We start from the raw sequence: 8298 nt of genomic DNA, 5'->3' as shown, positions 1-8298 counted from the left end.
AGTCCTAAGTGTCCCAATACTTTTGTCCAGTGTAGGTGTCCCAATACGTGTGTCCAGTGCTAGTCCTAAGTGTCCCAATACTTTTGTCCAGTTGTAGTCCCAAGTGTCCCAATACTTTTGTCCAGTGGTAGTCCTAAGTGTCCCAATACTTTTGTCCAGTGTAGGTGTCCCAATACGTGTGTCCAGTGGTAGTCCTAAGTGTCCCAATACTTTTGTCCAGTTGTAGTCCTAAGTGTCCCAATACTTTTGTCCAGTGTAGGTGTCCCAATACGTGTGTCCAGTGGTAGTCCTAAGTGTCCCAATACTTTTGTCCAGTTGTAGTCCCAAGTGTCCCAATAATTTTGGCAAGTTGTAGTCCTAAGTGTCCCAATACTTTTGTCCAGTGTAGGTGTCCCAATACGTGTGTCCAGTGGTAGTCCTAAGTGTCCCAATACTTTTGTCCAGTTGTAGTCCTAAGTGTCCCAATACTTTTGTTCAGTTTTCATCATAAGTGTCCCAATACTTTTGTCCAGTGTAGGTGTCCCAATACGTGTGTCCAGTGCTAGTCCTAAGTGTCCCAATACTTTTGTCCAGTTGTAGTCCCAAGTGTCCCAATAATTTTGGCAAGTTGTAGTCCTAAGTGTCCCAATACTTTTGTCCAGTGTAGGTGTCCCAATACGTGTGTCCAGTGGTAGTCGTACGTGTCCCAATACTTTTGTCCAGTGGTAGTCCTAAGTGTCCCAATACTTTTGTCCAGTGTAGGTGTCCCAATACGTGTGTCCAGTGGTAGTCCTAAGTGTCCCAATACTTTTGTCCAGTTGTAGTCCTAAGTGTCCCAATACTTTTGTCCAGTGTAGGTGTCCCAATACGTGTGTCCAGTGGTAGTCCTAAGTGTCCCAATACTTTTGTCCAGTTGTAGTCCCAAGTGTCCCAATAATTTTGGCAAGTTGTAGTCCTAAGTGTCCCAATACTTTTGTCCAGTGTAGGTGTCCCAATACGTGTGTCCAGTGGTAGTCCTAAGTGTCCCAATACTTTTGTCCAGTTGTAGTCCTAAGTGTCCCAATACTTTTGTCCAGTGTAGGTGTCCCAATACGTGTGTCCAGTGGTAGTCCTAAGTGTCCCAATACTTTTGTCCAGTTGTAGTCCCAAGTGTCCCAATAATTTTGGCAAGTTGTAGTCCTAAGTGTCCCAATACTTTTGTCCAGTGTAGGTGTCCCAATACGTGTGTCCAGTGGTAGTCCTAAGTGTCCCAATACTTTTGTCCAGTTGTAGTCCTAAGTGTCCCAATACTTTTGTTCAGTTTTCATCATAAGTGTCCCAATACTTTTGTCCAGTGTAGGTGTCCCAATACGTGTGTCCAGTGCTAGTCCTAAGTGTCCCAATACTTTTGTCCAGTTGTAGTCCCAAGTGTCCCAATAATTTTGGCAAGTTGTAGTCCTAAGTGTCCCAATACTTTTGTCCAGTGTAGGTGTCCCAATACGTGTGTCCAGTGGTAGTCCTAAGTGTCCCAATACTTTTGTCCAGTTGTAGTCCTAAGTGTCCCAATACTTTTGTCCAGTGTAGGTGTCCCAATACGTGTGTCCAGTGCTAGTCCTAAGTGTCCCAATACTTTTGTCCAGTTGTAGTCCCAAGTGTCCCAATACTTTTGTCCAGTGGTAGTCCTAAGTGTCCCAATACTTTTGTCCAGTGTAGGTGTCCCAATACGTGTGTCCAGTGGTAGTCCTAAGTGTCCCAATACTTTTGTCCAGTTGTAGTCCTAAGTGTCCCAATACTTTTGTCCAGTGTAGGTGTCCCAATACGTGTGTCCAGTGGTAGTCCTAAGTGTCCCAATACTTTTGTCCAGTTGTAGTCCCAAGTGTCCCAATAATTTTGGCAAGTTGTAGTCCTAAGTGTCCCAATACTTTTGTCCAGTGTAGGTGTCCCAATACGTGTGTCCAGTGGTAGTCCTAAGTGTCCCAATACTTTTGTCCAGTTGTAGTCCTAAGTGTCCCAATACTTTTGTTCAGTTTTCATCATAAGTGTCCCAATACTTTTGTCCAGTGTAGGTGTCCCAATACGTGTGTCCAGTGCTAGTCCTAAGTGTCCCAATACTTTTGTCCAGTTGTAGTCCCAAGTGTCCCAATAATTTTGGCAAGTTGTAGTCCTAAGTGTCCCAATACTTTTGTCCAGTGTAGGTGTCCCAATACGTGTGTCCAGTGGTAGTCGTACGTGTCCCAATACTTTTGTCCAGTGGTAGTCCTAAGTGTCCCAATACTTTTGTCCAGTGTAGGTGTCCCAATACGTGTGTCCAGTGGTAGTCCTAAGTGTCCCAATACTTTTGTCCAGTTGTAGTCCTAAGTGTCCCAATACTTTTGTCCAGTGTAGGTGTCCCAATACGTGTGTCCAGTGGTAGTCCTAAGTGTCCCAATACTTTTGTCCAGTTGTAGTCCCAAGTGTCCCAATAATTTTGGCAAGTTGTAGTCCTAAGTGTCCCAATACTTTTGTCCAGTGTAGGTGTCCCAATACGTGTGTCCAGTGGTAGTCCCAAGTGTCCCAATAATTTTGGCAAGTTGTAGTCCTAAGTGTCCCAATACTTTTGTCCAGTTGTAGTCCTAAGTGTCCCAATACTTTTGTTCAGTTTTCATCATAAGTGTCCCAATACTTTTGTCCAGTGTAGGTGTCCCAATACGTGTGTCCAGTGCTAGTCCTAAGTGTCCCAATACTTTTGTCCAGTTGTAGTCCCAAGTGTCCCAATAATTTTGGCAAGTTGTAGTCCTAAGTGTCCCAATACTTTTGTCCAGTGTAGGTGTCCCAATACGTGTGTCCAGTGGTAGTCCTAAGTGTCCCAATACTTTTGTCCAGTTGTAGTCCTAAGTGTCCCAATACTTTTGTCCAGTGTAGGTGTCCCAATACGTGTGTCCAGTGGTAGTCCTAAGTGTCCCAATACTTTTGTCCAGTTGTAGTCCCAAGTGTCCCAATAATTTTGGCAAGTTGTAGTCCTAAGTGTCCCAATACTTTTGTCCAGTGTAGGTGTCCCAATACGTGTGTCCAGTGGTAGTCCCAAGTGTCCCAATAATTTTGGCAAGTTGTAGTCCTAAGTGTCCCAATACTTTTGTCCAGTGTAGGTGTCCCAATACGTGTGTCCAGTGCTAGTCCTAAGTGTCCCAATACTTTTGTCCAGTTGTAGTCCTAAGTGTCCCAATACTTTTGTCCAGTGTAGGTGTCCCAATACGTGTGTCCAGTGGTAGTCCTAAGTGTCCCAATACTTTTGTCCAGTTGTAGTCCCAAGTGTCCCAATAATTTTGGCAAGTTGTAGTCCTAAGTGTCCCAATACTTTTGTCCAGTGTAGGTGTCCCAATACGTGTGTCCAGTGGTAGTCCTAAGTGTCCCAATACTTTTGTCCAGTTGTAGTCCTAAGTGTCCCAATACTTTTGTTCAGTTTTCATCATAAGTGTCCCAATACTTTTGTCCAGTGTAGGTGTCCCAATACGTGTGTCCAGTGGTAGTCCTAAGTGTCCCAATACTTTTGTTGAGTTTTCATCATAAGTGTCCCAATAACTTTTGTCTACTTTTAGTCCAAATTGTCCCAATACTTTTGTTTAGTGTACCTACCTTGTCTGCATTGTGTGGGCACGCTGGTGCGTCCTGCTTTTAAGCAGCCTTCTAGAAAAAACAGCAGCATCAGCGCAGCGGCTCTTTGAAGGGTCATAAAATCAAAACCGGAGCCGGTATCAGCAGTATTTCGCTAACTTTCAATCAAAAGGGTTCAATCTCTCTCCTGTGTTAGTTTGAAGGCGAAACGACAAACACGCTCAGAGGAGATAATGTTTGAAGAAAGGTGACCGGTTTTTACAAAAATGTTGTGTTGAAGGGGGAATAGCAAACTTCCTGTAGATTTTTGCTGGGGGTTGTCAATTTATGAAATGTAGGTCTAAGTGAGACCTACATAGTGGTTTTTGAGATTTTGGGTTAGTTTTTTTTTATTAGATCACAATTTTTGCCAGTCCTGATGTGTGCGTTCAATTTGGTGAGTTTTGAAGCGTGTTAAAGGGGTTCAAATTACAGCTCAAAGAGGCAAAAGTAACTGTTTTTAGTATTTTTTTTGTCTTGAAGGGGGAATTGCCAACTTCCTGTTGATTTCTGCCCGATGATATACAATTATGAAAACTAGGTCTAAGTCAGACCTACATAGAGGTTTTTGTTTCATGTCTCTCTGATCTTCCTAGTGGGAGATATAGGCAGTCTAGTTTTTTTTCCCCCTAGGGGGCGCTAGAGCGCAATTTTGACTTTTGTGGTTCAATTTTTTTTAATTAAAAGACAATTTTCGCAGGTCCTGATGTGTGGGTCAAATATGGTGAGTTTTGAAGCATGTTAAGTGGGTCAAATTAGTGCTCAAAAAGGCGGCGGAAGAATAAAGAATAAATAAAGAATAAAACCGTACAAATTCAATAGGTCCTTATGTCCCATTGCATAAGGACTCCCTGTGGGAGTCTTTATGCAATGGGCCATGCGGGCCCTAATAATAATAATACAACCTTACAAATTCAATAGGTCCTTATGTCCCATTGCATAAGGACTCCCTGTGGGAGTCCTTATGCAATGGGCCATGCGGGCCCTAATAAAGAATAAAACCTTACAAATTCAATAGGTCCTTATGTCCCATTGCATAAGGACTCCCTGTGGGAGTCCTTATGCAATGGGCCATGCGGGCCCTAATAATAATAATAAAACCTTACAAATTCAATAGGTCCTTATGTCCCATTGCATAAGGACTCCCTGTGGGAGTCCTTATGCAATGGGCCATGCGGGCCCTAATAAAGAATAAAACCTTACAAATTCAATAGGTCCTTATGTCCCATTGCATAAGGACTCCCTGTGGGAGTCCTTATGCAATGGGCCATGCGGGCCCTAATAATAATAATAAAACCTTACAAATTCAATAGGTCCTTATGTCCCATTGCATAAGGACTCCCTGTGGGAGTCCTTATGCAATGGGCCATGCGGGCCCTAATAAAGAATAAAACCTTACAAATTCAATAGGTCCTTATGTCCCATTGCATAAGGACTCCCTGTGGGAGTCCTTATGCAATGGGCCATGCGGGCCCTAATAAAGAATAAAACCTTACAAATTCAATAGGTCCTTATGTCCCATTGCATAAGGACTCCCTGTGGGAGTCCTTATGCAATGGGCCATGCGGGCCCTAATAATAATAATAAAACCTTACAAATTCAATAGGTCCTTATGTCCCATTGCATAAGGACTCCCTGTGGGAGTCCTTATGCAATGGGCCATGCGGGCCCTAATAAAGAATAAAACCTTACAAATTCAATAGGTCCTTATGTCCCATTGCATAAGGACTCCCTGTGGGAGTCCTTATGCAATGGGCCATGCGGGCCCTAATAATAATAATAAAACCTTACAAATTCAATAGGTCCTTATGTCCCATTGCATAAGGACTCCCTGTGGGAGTCCTTATGCAATGGGCCATGCGGGCCCTAATAAAGAATAAAACCTTACAAATTCAATAGGTCCTTATGTCCCATTGCATAAGGACTCCTTGTGGGAGTCCTTATGCAATGGGCCATGCGGGCCCTAATAATAATAATAAAACCTTACAAATTCAATAGGTCCTTATGTCCCATTGCATAAGGACTCCCTGTGGGAGTCCTTATGCAATGGGCCATGCGGGCCCTAATAAAGAATAAAACCTTACAAATACAATAGGTCCTTATGTCCCATTGCATAAGGACTCCCTGTGGGAGTCCTTATGCAATGGGCCATGCGGGCCCTAATAATAATAATAAAACCTTACAAATTCAATAGGTCCTTATGTCCCATTGCAGAAGGACTCCCTGTGGGAGTCCTTATGCAATGGGCCATGCGGGCCCTAATAAAGAATAAAGCCTTACAAATTCAATAGGTCCTTATGTCCCATTGCATAAGGACTCCCTGTGGGAGTCCTTATGCAATGGGCCATGCGGGCCCTAATAATAATAATAAAACCTTACAAATTCAATAGGTCCTTATGTCCCATTGCATAAGGACTCCCTGTGGGAGTCCTTATGCAATGGGCCATGCGGGCCCTAATAAAGAATAAAACCTTACAAATTCAATAGGTCCTTATGTCCCATTGCATAAGGACTCCCTGTGGGAGTCCTTATGCAATGGGCCATGCGGGCCCTAATAATAATAATAAAACCTTACAAATTCAATAGGTCCTTATGTCCCATTGCATAAGGACTCCCTGTGGGAGTCCTTATGCAATGGGCCATGCGGGCCCTAATAAAGAATAAAACCTTACAAATTCAATAGGTCCTTATGTCCCATTGCATAAGGACTCCCTGTGGGAGTCCTTATGCAATGGGCCATGCGGGCCCTAATAATAATAATAAAACCTTACAAATTCAATAGGTCCTTATGTCCCATTGCATAAGGACTCCCTGTGGGAGTCCTTATGCAATGGGCCATGCGGGCCCTAATAAAGAATAAAACCTTACAAATTCAATAGGTCCTTATGTCCCATTGCATAAGGACTCCCTGTGGGAGTCCTTATGCAATGGGCCATGCGGGCCCTAATAAAGAATAAAACCTTACAAATTCAATAGGTCTTTATGTCCCATTGCATAAGGACTCCCTGTGGGAGTCCTTATGCAATGGGCCATGCGGGCCCTAATAATAATAATAAAACCTTACAAATTCAATAGGTCCTTATGTCCCATTGCATAAGGACTCCCTGTGGGAGTCCTTATGCAATGGGCCATGCGGGCCCTAATAAAGAATAAAACCTTACAAATTCAATAGGTCCTTATGTCCCATTGCATAAGGACTCCCTGTGGGAGTCCTTATGCAATGGGCCATGCGGGCCCTAATAATAATAATAAAACCTTACAAATTCAATAGGTCCTTATGTCCCATTGCATAAGGACTCCCTGTGGGAGTCCTTATGCAATGGGCCATGCGGGCCCTAATTAGCTAAAAAAAAAGATGAATTATACACTGTGGAAGCTGACAAAGTTTGAGAAAAAAGTGAAAATAAAAAATAATTAAAGCTGCAAGCAGCGTTGGTCGGGCCCGCGTATTTGGCAGGTGCTAGTCCTAAGTGTCCCAATACTTTTGTCCAGTTTTAGTCCCAAGTGTCCCAATACTTTTGGCAAGTTGTAGTCCTAAGTGTCCCAATACTTTTGTCAAGTTGTAGTCCCAAGTGTCCCAATACTTTTGTCCAGTTTTCGGCCTAAGTGTCCCAATACTTTTGTCCGGTGGTAGTCATAAGTGTCCCAATACTTTTGTCTAGTGTACCTACCTTGTCTGCATTGTGTGGGCACGCTGGTGCTTCCTGCTTTTAAGCAGCCATCTTAAAAAAACAGCAGCGCAGCAGCATCAGCGCAGCGGGTCTTTGAAGGGTCATAAAATCAAAACCGGAGCAGGTATTAAAACGCTGTTCTGTTATTTTATACACAAGGGTTTAATCTCTCTCCTGTGTTAGTTTGAAGGCGAAACGACAAACACGCTCAGAGGAGATAATGTTTGAAGAAAGGTGACCGGTTTTTACAAAAAATGTTGTGTTGAAGGGGGAATAGCAAACTTCCTGTAGATTTTTTCTGGGGGTTGTCAGTTTATGAAATGTAGGTCTAAGTGAGACCTACATAGTGGTTTTTGTTTCAGTGTTTTTGTGGTAGATGGAAGGAGAGACACTCAGAATGTATAATTGAAGACATAAGTGATTAATGATTGCTGCAGTTTGGGTATTTGTACTTAACTGATATATACTGATTATTACAATTCTAATTAAAATGGACTTTCCTTTCCAGGGTCAAACTGTTGCTATCACATAATAGTTCATAGCTGCACATTTTAAACTATCTATGTAAGAATGACTATTAATAGCTATACAAAGCATTTTAATAACGAGCGCTGACAAGGAACTTATATTTTTACCGTCACATTCCCTTTTTGCCGTCATTGTTCCGTCAAGCCAGCAAACAAAACACAACTCTTATGCTTCAAGTCCGTTGCTATAGTTATTAGCTAGTGTGCTCAATCTGTAATTTTTCTGTCTGTGCAAGGACAAAACTTGTCATCAGTCACGGCATATGAGGGGTGGCCTCGTCGCAGATATTTTGTTTGTCTTAGCCCACTAACAGCCAAGGACCTCAACGAAGATAAGACGACAGCACGCAGAGGAAGCAGAGAACAAGACAATCACAAGGCCCCAGCACATTCCGTCACGTATTGTGCGTACTGGAAGCTGCTTAGCATGAAATGTGTGGCCACTCCTTTTAGAGGCAGCCTCGGTGATGTAAACAGGGACCTCCCAAATTTAATAGAGAAGCACGTGGGAC

Source organism: Nerophis lumbriciformis, linkage group LG20 (genome assembly GCF_033978685.3).
Source record: "Nerophis lumbriciformis linkage group LG20, RoL_Nlum_v2.1, whole genome shotgun sequence".
Classification (NCBI taxonomy): domain Eukaryota; kingdom Metazoa; phylum Chordata; class Actinopteri; order Syngnathiformes; family Syngnathidae; genus Nerophis; species Nerophis lumbriciformis.
The sequence above is the reverse complement of the archived record's forward strand: the minus strand, read 5'-3'. Positions refer to the sequence as shown.